The sequence below is a fragment of the Abramis brama genome, assembly GCF_963993115.1.
Source record: "Abramis brama genome assembly, chromosome: 17".
Taxonomy (NCBI): Eukaryota; Metazoa; Chordata; class Actinopteri; order Cypriniformes; family Leuciscidae; genus Abramis; species Abramis brama.
This window is the reverse complement of record NC_139979.1, coordinates 36579420-36590767: the sequence shown is the minus strand read 5'-3', so window position 1 is coordinate 36590767 and position 11348 is coordinate 36579420.

Below are 11348 nucleotides of genomic sequence, written 5' to 3'. Positions count from 1 at the left end.
TTTAAACTTATAAACTGTAAACTCATTTAAACTTATAAACTCAAAACTCATTTAAACTTACAAACCAAATTCAAAAACGTGTACACTTATAAACTCATCCATTTATACACTTATAAACTCTAAACTCATAAACTCTGAGTGTGTGTGTGTGTGTGTGTGAACCCACATACACACACACACTCTCTAAACTCATTTAAACTTAAACTCTAAACTCATTTAAACTTATAAACTCAAAACTCAAAAACTCGTAAACTAATTTAAACTTCAAACCACTTTAAACTTCGTACGTATAAAGCTCCCAGCTCCCAAGCAACTCCATAGCAACCAAACTTGAGTACCCTAGCAACCATTTTGCAAGACCTATATCTCTGTATCAGAACATTGTATAGAGATGAGGTTTGGCTCTTTTGACTCATGCTAGCAAACAGCACTTCCAACATGCTACACATGCTAGCAGTGAATAGCTACATGCTAATAGCGATTAGTTAAGTGCTAAATCATACCAAGATCATGCTAAGAACTATACAAACTCCATAGTAACCATCTGTGACAACTACCAACCACCAAGTAACACCATAGCAACCACCCAGAACACCCTAGCAACACCCTAGCAACCACCCAGAATACCCTAGCAACACCATAGCAACTACCAAAACACCCTAGCAACCACCTAGCAACATCATAGCAACCACCCAGAACACCCTAGCAACCACCTAGCAACACCATAGCAACCACCAAAACACCCTAGCAACCACCTAGCAACATCCTAGCAACCACCTGGAATACCCTAGCAACACCATAGCAACCACCCATAATACCCTAGCAACCGCCTAGCAACACCATAGCAACCACCAAAACACCCTAGTAACCGCCTAGCAACCACCCAGAATACCCTAGCAACCGCCTAGCAACACCCTAGCAACCACCCAGAACACCCTAGCAACCGCCTAGCAACACCATAGCAACCGCTAAAACACCCTAGCAACCGCCTAGCAACCACCCAGAACACCCTAGTAACCGCCTAGCAACCACCCAAAATACCTTAGCAACCGCCTAGCAACACCCTAGCAACCACCCAAAATACCCTAGCAACCGCTTAGCAACACCCTAGCAACCACCCAGAACACCCTAGCAACCACCTAACAACCACCCAGAACACCCTAGCAACCAAACAGAATACCCTAGCAACAACCTAGCAACACCATAGCAACCACCCAGAACACCCTAGCAACCACCAAAAACACCCTAGCAACCGCCTAGCAACCACCCAGAACACCCTAGCAACTGCCTAGCAACCACTCAGAACACCTTAGCAACCCACTAGAAAACCCCCAACAACTTTTTAACTTTAAAATACTTTAAACTTTAAACTAATTTAAACATTAAACTAATTTAAACTTTAAACTAATTTAAACTTCAAACTAATTTAAACTTTAGACTAATTTAAACTTTAAACTAATTTAAGCTTCAAACTAATTTTAACTTTAAACTATTTTAAACTTCTAACTAATTTAAACTTTAAACTAATTTAAACTTGAAACTACTTTAAACTCCAAACTACTTTTAACTTCTTCAAACTTTCTGGTCCAGCTTTCTCAAGCCAACTTAAAGTTTGTCTCGACGAACTTTTTAATCTAGTTATTATTATTCTTCTTACTAAAAATTTATCCCCTATCTCCTCCTAGAGCTTTAACTCTACATACTCCAAACTCGGCTCAGACCTTCAGACTATTCTGACTCGAGTTGCTTTATCTTTTCAGACTGATCGGACTTACAGTTTTCCTAAAAATGCCGATCAAAACTCGGAAAAACTCCCATTGACTTGCATTGGGGAGTTCTAAAAAATTCAAATCTAGATTCAAACTGACCAACCGACAAAAATTTAAATCTAAACACCTTGAAGACTTATTCAAACTGCCGTTCTATATACAATATAAGCCATTGAGACTCAATTAAACTAATAAACTCATCTATCTATCTACTTCAAACTATTTTAAACTTTAAACTACTTTAAACTTCAAACTAAATTAAACTTCAAACTAATATAAACTTTAAACTACTTTAAACTTCAAACTTAAGCTTTAACTCATTTAAACTTATAAACTGTAAACTCATTTAAACTTATAAACTGTAAACTCATTTAAACTTATAAACTAAACTCAAAAACTTGTACACTTATAAACTCTAAACTCATAAACTCTGAGTGTGTGTGTGTGTGTGTGTAAACACACACACACACACTCTAAACTCATTTAAACAAACTCTAAACTCATTTAAACTTATAAACGCAAAACTCAAAAACTCGTAAACTACTTTAAACTTCAAACCACTTTAAACTTCTTAAGTTTAAAGCTCCCAGCTCCCAAGCAACTCCATAGCAACCAAACTTGAGTACCCTAGCAACCGTTTTACAAGACCTATATCTCTGCATCAGAACTTCGTATAGAGATGAGGTTTGGCTCTTTTGACTCATGCTAGCAAACAGCACTTCCAACATGCTACACATGCTAGCAGTGAATAGCTACATGCTAATAGCAATTAGTTAAGTGCTAAATCATGCCAAGATCATGCTAAGAACTCTATAAAAACTCCATAGTAACCATCTGTAACAACTACCAACCACCTAGTAACACCATAGCAACCGCCCAGAATACCTTAGTAACCGCCTAGCAACACCATAACAACCACCCAGAACACCCTAGCAACCACCCAGAATACCCTAGCAACTGCCTAGCAACACCATAGCAACAACTCAGAACACCCTAGCAACCACCCAGAATACCTTAGCAACCGCCTAGCAACACCATAGCAACCACCCAGAACACCCTAGCAACCGCCTAGCAACCACCAAGAACACCCAAGCAACCGCCTAGCAACCACCCAGAATACCCTAGCAACTGCCTAGCAACACCATAGCAACCACCCAGAACACCCTAGCAACCACCTAGCAACCACCCAGAACACCCTAGCAACCGCCTAGCAACCACCAAGAATACCCTAGCAACCACCTAGCAACACCATAACAACCACCCAAAACACCCTAGCAACCCACTAGAAAACCCCCAACAACTTTTTAACTGTAAACTACTTTAAACTTCAAACTGATTTAAACTTTAAACTAATTTAAACGTTAGACTAATTTAAACTTCAAACTAATTTAAACTTCAAACTAATTTAAACTTCAAACTAATTTAAACTTTAAAGTAATTTAAAATTTAAACTACTTTAAACTTGAAACTAATTTAAACTTTAAACTAATTTAAACTTTAGACTAATTTAAACTTTAAACTAATTTAAGCTTCAAACTAATTTAGACTTTAAACTATTTTAAACTTCTAACTAATTTGAACTTTAAACTAATTTAAACTTCAAACTACTTTAAACTCCAAACTGCTTTAAACTTCTTCAAACTTTCTGGTCCAGCTTTCTCAAGCCAACTTAAAGTTTGTCTCGACGAACTTTTTAATCTAGTTATTATTATTTTTATTCTGGACAAAGTTTGGCGCGTAACTCGCCCCGCACCTTTGTCTCAGACCCATGAATGAGGTGTCAAATCGACCGGCTCATTAAGGAGAGGTGTGCTATGACTTTTATAAGCGATCGGGGGGGCGGTGTTCGCCCCAGGGGCGAAAAAGCGGCCCAAAAAGTCCCAATGACTTAACATTGCGACGAACTTTGAGCAGTCGTAGCTCGGAGCGAGGATTTCGCAGAAACGTGTGATTTACCACATTTGAAGAGGCTGACAGGCTCTGTAAGAACATACCTCACAATGGGGTAAAAGTTGCACCCCTGGGGGGCAGGAGCTGCCCAAAGTTGCCCCATTGACTTACTATGGGGAAGGAACGTCCCGTGAAACACACATGCTTATCCTACTATGGTAAATTGCATAGGGATTTTCTATTGAACGTAGCTCTGGATCACAGTGTCATAGAGACAAGGGGGCGGGCTCATTTTACTCAGACGACCAATCAGTCTCTCAGGCTCATTGTGAAGCTATCAAGCCACGCCCTAGCAACCATTTAGAGAACCTTAGCAACAAGTCCCATAGACTTCCATTGAAATAGATCAAAGGGATATCTCCAGACTGAATTGTCATACAAACACGAGGGTGGTCTCATTTGACTCGGGGCAGCAAACGGCCAATCATGAATCACCTCAACACTTCCTAGCCCCTTCATAGCAACCATTGTCGAGCACCTTAGCAACCAAAATCCAAAGAGGGATATCTTCCATTCTGAATGTCACAGAGGCATGGGAGTTGGTTTATATCATTCAAAGTGTCAAGAAGCCTTTGCAGTTTCATCATTGGCAGCTGTCAAGCAACTCCATAACAACTAAAAAGAGTACCCTAGCAACCGTTTAACAAAACGTATATCTCTGCATCAAATCAATCAGTAAATCATACTTGAACATGGTAAATCATGGTATACTATAGTAAATCATGGTAAATTATAGTAAATCGTGGTAAATCATGGTATACTATAGTAAATCATGGTAAACTATGGTAAATCGTGGTAAATCATGGTAAACTATGGTAAATCATGGTAAACTATGGAAAAGCATGGTAAACTATGGTAAATCATGCTAGAATCAGTAAATCATACTTGAACATGGTAAATCATGGTATACTATAGTAAATCATGGTAAACTATGGTAAATCATGGTAAATCATGGTAAACTATGGTAAATCATGGTATACTATAGTAAATCATGGTAAATCATGGTAAACTATGATAAATAATGCTAGAATCAGTAAATAATACTTGAACATGGTAAATCATGGTATACTATAGTAAATCATGGTAAACTATGGTAAATCGTGGTAAATCGTGGTAAATCATGGTAAACTATGGTAAATCATGGTAAACTATGAAAAATCATGCTAGAATCAGTAAATCATACTTGAACATGGTAAATCATGGTATACTATAGTAAATCATGGTAAACTATGGTAAATCGTGGTAAATAATGGTAAACTATGGTAAATCATGGTAAACTATGGTAAATCATGCTAGAATCAGTAAATCATACTTGAACATGGTAAATCATGGTATACTATAGTAAATCATGGTAAACTATGGTAAATCGTGGTAAATCATGGTAAACTATGGTAAATCATTGTAAACCATGCTAGCAACATGGTAAAAAAATGCTAGCATCATGCTAGCAACATGATAATCAAGCTAGCATGGTAAACTATGGTAAATCATGGTAAACTATGGTAAATCATGGTAAACTATGGTAAATCATGCTAGAATCAGTAAATTATACTTGAACATGGTAAAGCGTGCTATACTATAGTAAATCATGGTAAACTATGGTAAATCGTGGTAAATCATGGTAAACAATGCTAAATCATGCTAGAATCAGTAAATCATACTTGAACATGGTAAATCATGGTATACTATAGTAAATCATGGTAAACTATGGTAAATCGTGGTAAATAATGGTAAACTATGGTAAATCATGGTAAACTATGGTAAATCATGCTAGAATCAGTAAATCATACTTGAACATGGTAAATCATGGTATACTATAGTAAATCATGGTAAACTATGGTAAATTGTGGTAAATCATGGTAAACTATGGTAAATCATTGTAAACCATGCTAGCAACATGGTAAAAAAAATGCTAGCATCATGCTAGCAACATGATAATCAAGCTAGCATGGTAAACTATGGTAAATCATGGTAAACTATGGTAAATCGTGGTAAACTATGGTAAATCATGGTAAACTATGGTAAATCATGCTAGAATCAGTAAATTATACTTGAACATGGTAAAGCGTGCTATACTATAGTAAATCATGGTAAACTATGGTAAATCGTGGTAAATCATGGTAAACAATGCTAAATCATGCTAGAATCAGTAAATCATACTTGAACATGGTAAATCATGGTATACTATAGTAAATCATGGTAAACTATGGTAAATCGTGGTAAATCATGGTAAACTATGGTAAATCATTGTAAACCATGCTAGCAACATGGTAAAAAAATGCTAGCATCATGCTAGCAACATGATAATCAAGCTAGCATGGTAAACTATGGTAAATCATGGTAAACTATGGTAAATCATAGTAAACTATGGTAAATGGTGGTAAACTATGGTAAATCATGGTAAACTATGGTAAATCATGCTAGAATCAGTAAATTATACTTGAACATGGTAAATCGTGCTATACTATAGTAAATCATGGTAAACTATGGTAAATCGTGGTAAATCATGGTAAACAATGCTAAATCATGCTAGAGTCAGTAAATCATACTTGAACATGGTAAATCATGGTATACTATAGTAAATCATGGTAAACTATGGTAAATCGTGGTAAATCATGGTAAACTATGGTAAATCATGGTAAACTATGGTAAATCATGCTTGAATCAGTAAATCATACTTCAACATGGTAAATCATGGTATACTATAGTAAATCATGGTAAACTATGGTAAATCATGGTAAACTATGGTAAATCATGCTTGAATCAGTAAATCATACTTGAACATGGTAAATCATGGTATACTATAGTAAATCATGGTAAACTATGGTAAATCATGGTAAACTATTGTAAATCATGGTAAACTATGCTAGACACGTGGTAAAAGCATGCTAGCATCATCCTAGCAACATAATAATCATGCTAGCAATATGCTAATCATGCTAACATGGTGCTAGCATTATGTTAGTCACATGCTTATCATGCTAGCATGATGTTAATTTTGTTATCATCTTGCTAAAATCTAGCTAACCGCACCCTAGCAACCGAGTGGCGAGTTTTGCCACTGCAAGCACCACCTCACATTTTCTTCAGGAAATGTACATTCTAGTTATTATTCTTTTTCTGACCGCAAATTTTTGGACACTAACTCGCCCTAGACCGTTCAAGCTACATACTCCAAACTCAGGTCAGACCTTCATACTGTTCTGACTTGGTGTGCTACATCTTTTCAGACTGGTTTGAGTTATGGTTTTCTTAAAAATTAATATTAAATGTCATAAAAATCCCATAGACTTTCATTGCAGACTGCTCAAATTGAGCCAAGACTACGGTGGCCCATTAGTGCACAAACCAAAAACTCAAATCTAAACTCTCTGAAGCCCTAGACTCAATTAAACTACTATTCAATGTACTAATAAACCTATCTATCTATCTATCTATCTATCTATCTATCTATCTATCTATCTATCTATCTATCTATCTATCTATCTTCAAACTTTTTCTATCTATCTATCTATCTATCTATCTATCTATCTATCTATCTATCTATCTTTTGAACTTATCTATCTATCTAGCTATCTAGCTATCTAGCTATCTATCTTCAAACCTTTTCTATCTATCTATCTATCTATCTATCTATCTATCTATCTATCTATCTATCTATCTATCTATCTATCTATCTATCTATCTATCTTTAAACTATATCTATCTATCTATCTATCTGTCTATCTGTCTATCTGTCTGTCTATCTGTCTATCTATCTATCTATCTATCTATCTATCTATCTATCTATCTATCTATCTATCTATCTATCTATCTATCTATCTATCTAGCTATCTATCTTCAAACCTTTTCTATCTATCTATCTATCTATCTATCTATCTATCTATCTATCTATCTATCTATCTATCTATCTATCTATCTATCTATCTATCTTTAAACTATATCTATCTATCTATCTATCTATCTGTCTATCTGTCTATCTGTCTGTCTATCTGTCTATCTATCTATCTATCTATCTATCTATCTATCTATCTATCTATCTATCTATCTATCTAGCTATCTATCTTCAAACCTTTTCTATCTATCTATCTATCTATCTATCTATCTATCTATCTATCTATCTATCTATCTATCTATCTATCTATCTTTAAACTATATCTATCTATCTATCTATCTGTCTATCTGTCTGTCTGTCTATCTATCTATCTATCTATCTATCTATCTATCTATCTATCTATCTATCTTCAAACCCTTTCTATCTATCTATCTATCTTTCTATCTTTCTTTCTTTCTTTCTTTCTTTCTTTCTTTCTAATCTATCTTTCTTTCTTTCTAACTAATCCATATTTTTCTTTATAATATATATTTATTTATTTATTTCATTCTAACTAATCTATCTATTTTTCTTTTTTTAACTAATCTATCTATCTTTCTTTCTTTCTTTCTTTCTTTCTTTCTTTCTTTCTTTCTTTCTTTCTAACCAATCCATTTTTCTTTCTTTCTTTCTTTCTTTCTTTCTTTCTTTCTAACTAATATATCTTTCTTTCTATCTAATCCATCTTTCTTTCTAACTAATCTATCTTTCTTTCTTTTTAACTAATCCATCTTGCTTTCTTTCTAAGTAATCCATCTTTCTTTATTTTTAACTAACTAATCCATCTTGTTTCTTTCTTTCTAACTAATCAATATTTCTTTCTTTCTTACTAACTAATCCATCTTTCTTTCTTTCTAACTAATCCATCTTTCTTTCTTTCTAACTAACCAATCCATCTTTCTTTCTTTCTTACTAATCCATCTTTCTTTCTTTCTTTCTTTCTTTCTTTCTTTCTTTCTTTCTTTCTTTTTTCTAACTAATCGTTATTTCTTTCTTTCTTTCTTACTAATCATTTTTTCTTTCTCTCTTACTAATCAGTCTTTCTTTCTTTCATTCTAACTAATCTATTTTTATTTATTTATTTTTAACTAATTCATTTTTCTTTCTTTCTAACTAATCCATCTTTCTTTCTTTCTAACTAACTAACCAATCCATCTTTCTTTCTTTCTTTCTTTCTTTCTTTCTTTTTTCTAACTAATCGTTATTTCTTTCTTTCTTTCTTACTAATCATTTTTTCTTTCTCTCTTACTAATCAGTCTTTCTTTCTTTCATTCTAACTAATCTATTTTTATTTATTTCTTTTTAACTAATTCATTTTTCTTTCTTTCTAACTAATCCATCTTTCTTTCTTTCTAACTAACTAACTAATCCACCATTCTTTTTCATTCTTCCTTTCTTTCTACCTAATCTTTTCTTTCCATCTATCTATCTTTCTTTCTTTATACCTAATCTTTTTCTTTCTTTCTTTCTTTCTTTCTTTCTTTCTTTCTTTCTTTCTACCTAATCTTTTTCTTTCTTTCTTTCGTTCTTTCTTTCTTTCTGCCTAATCTTTTTCTTTCTTTCGTTCTTTCGTTCTTTCTTTCTTTCTTTCTTTCTATCTTTCTATCTATCTATCTATCTATCTATCTATCTATCTATCTATCTATCTATCTATCTATCTTCAAACCTTTTCTATCTATCTATCTATCTATCTATCTATCTATCTATCTATCTATCTATCTATCTAATCGTTCTTTCTTTTCTTTCATTCTTTCTTTCTACCTATTCTTTCTTTCTTTCTATCTAATCTTTCTTTCATTCTTTCTTTCTTTCTTTCTTTCTTTCTTTCTTTCTTTCTATCTAATCGTTCTTTCTTTTTTCTTTCTTTCTTTCTTGCTTTCTAACTAATCTGTCTTTCTAACTAATCTATCTTTCTTTTTCTTTCTAGCTAATATTTTTTCTTTCTTTCTAACTAATTTATCAATCAAAATTTAAACTACTTTAAACTTCAAACTACTTCAAACTTCTAACTACTTTTAACTTTTTCAAACTCTCTGGTCCGGCTTTCTCAAGCCAACTTAAAGTTTGTCTCAACAAACTTTTTTTTCTAGTTTTGACATGTTATTCTAATGAAAATAATAATAGTAAAGAAGTTCCATACACAAGAAGAAATGGTCAGGGTCTGAGCTATATACATATCACACCACACACAAATTAAATACAGTATTTACAATAGCATACTCACACACACACATGTGTGTGTGTGTGTGTGTGTGTATGTGTGTGTGTGTGTGTGTGAGTATGCTATTGTAAATACTGTATTTATTTAATTTCATTAATTCTACAGCACGTGTTTGGAGAACATTGTCAATAAAAAAGCAAAACAGACTTTTCAATTAATATACGGGCGTTTCTTCAACTAGGGCCACTTTTAGGCTTGTGAAGTTGAATAAAAAAACCTTTTTCAAAAGTCACGTAACACAGTCTCATAAGTTTAAATAATTTGTCTGTCTGTAAGAGGACAAACTTAGATTACAATCAGATCATCCCTACTTTTATATTTTCAAACAACCTGTTTATGTTTTAAATTTTAAGTTAACCCCAATTTTTTGCGCATTTTGTTTATTTAAAAAAAAAACCCAATATATATATATATATATATATTTTGGTGAGTGGGATAGGTAGGTGGATGTAGGTGTATGTTGGGGAGAGAATCTGTGTATGAATGTGTTGTGTATGAATGAATTTATGTGTATTTGTAATGTTGTTATTTACAATTTTTTTTGTTTATGATTTGTTTTTGTATACTGTATTTGTGTTTATAGGACCCTCTTGAAAATGAGATGTTGCATCTCAAGAGGCTATCCTTCAATAAATTCAATTCAAATTCAATACAAGAGAAATTGTTAAAGGTGCTGTATGTAGCTTTTTTACCAAAACAAAACCTTTTTTTATTGCCTGTGTGTGAAGAGGTTGTAATCTCACATTAAAATTATCCAGTTTTTGGGTTTTGCTATTACCTCTGAAAGCAAGTATTCTTATTTTTATGTGAAGGTCCCGGGTCGGATTTACCGCCAGTGACGTCACCTGCATGCGTGCTCCCGAGCCTCTCGCCTCGTCTAGCCTACTGACTTTGCACTCAACAGCGACGACACTGCAACTTATGACATGGACTTATGACTTATGCAACTTATGACATGTCTGATAACACTAAACGACCTGCGCCCAGCAAAACACAGACTCCAACACAAACTCCACATATTGATAAAAAACAAAAACAAAACGTTTTTTTCTGCTGAAGCCCGTAAGGCCAGACGTGAATCGGATGAACTTCGGGTGAAAAACACGGATCAACATCGGCAGGGCATTTGAATCATGGAGAAACCTTATCTACAAACCTAGAATGTACATTTCCTGAAGAAAATGTGAAGTAGTGCTTGCAGTGGCAAAATTCGGCACGGTTGATAGGGTTCCATACTTATCATGGTACGAGCATGGAGCATTAGTTCAACGTCAAGCTGATAAAAGTAGCCTATTATTGTAACGTTGCAGTGGGAGTTTACCTGAGTTTCCAGCATGTTGTGGGATGCTTTGTGTGTTGCGTCTCAGTCTGGCTGGTACCCACAGTGCTCGCTCATAAATTCGAAATTTATTGGTTGCAATCTGAAACATCACCGCTAGAGGCCGCTGAAAACTACATACAGCTCCTTTAATATTTTACATTTTTTCAGACCTGCAATAAACAAATGTCATTTCCACCACATCTCAATATATAT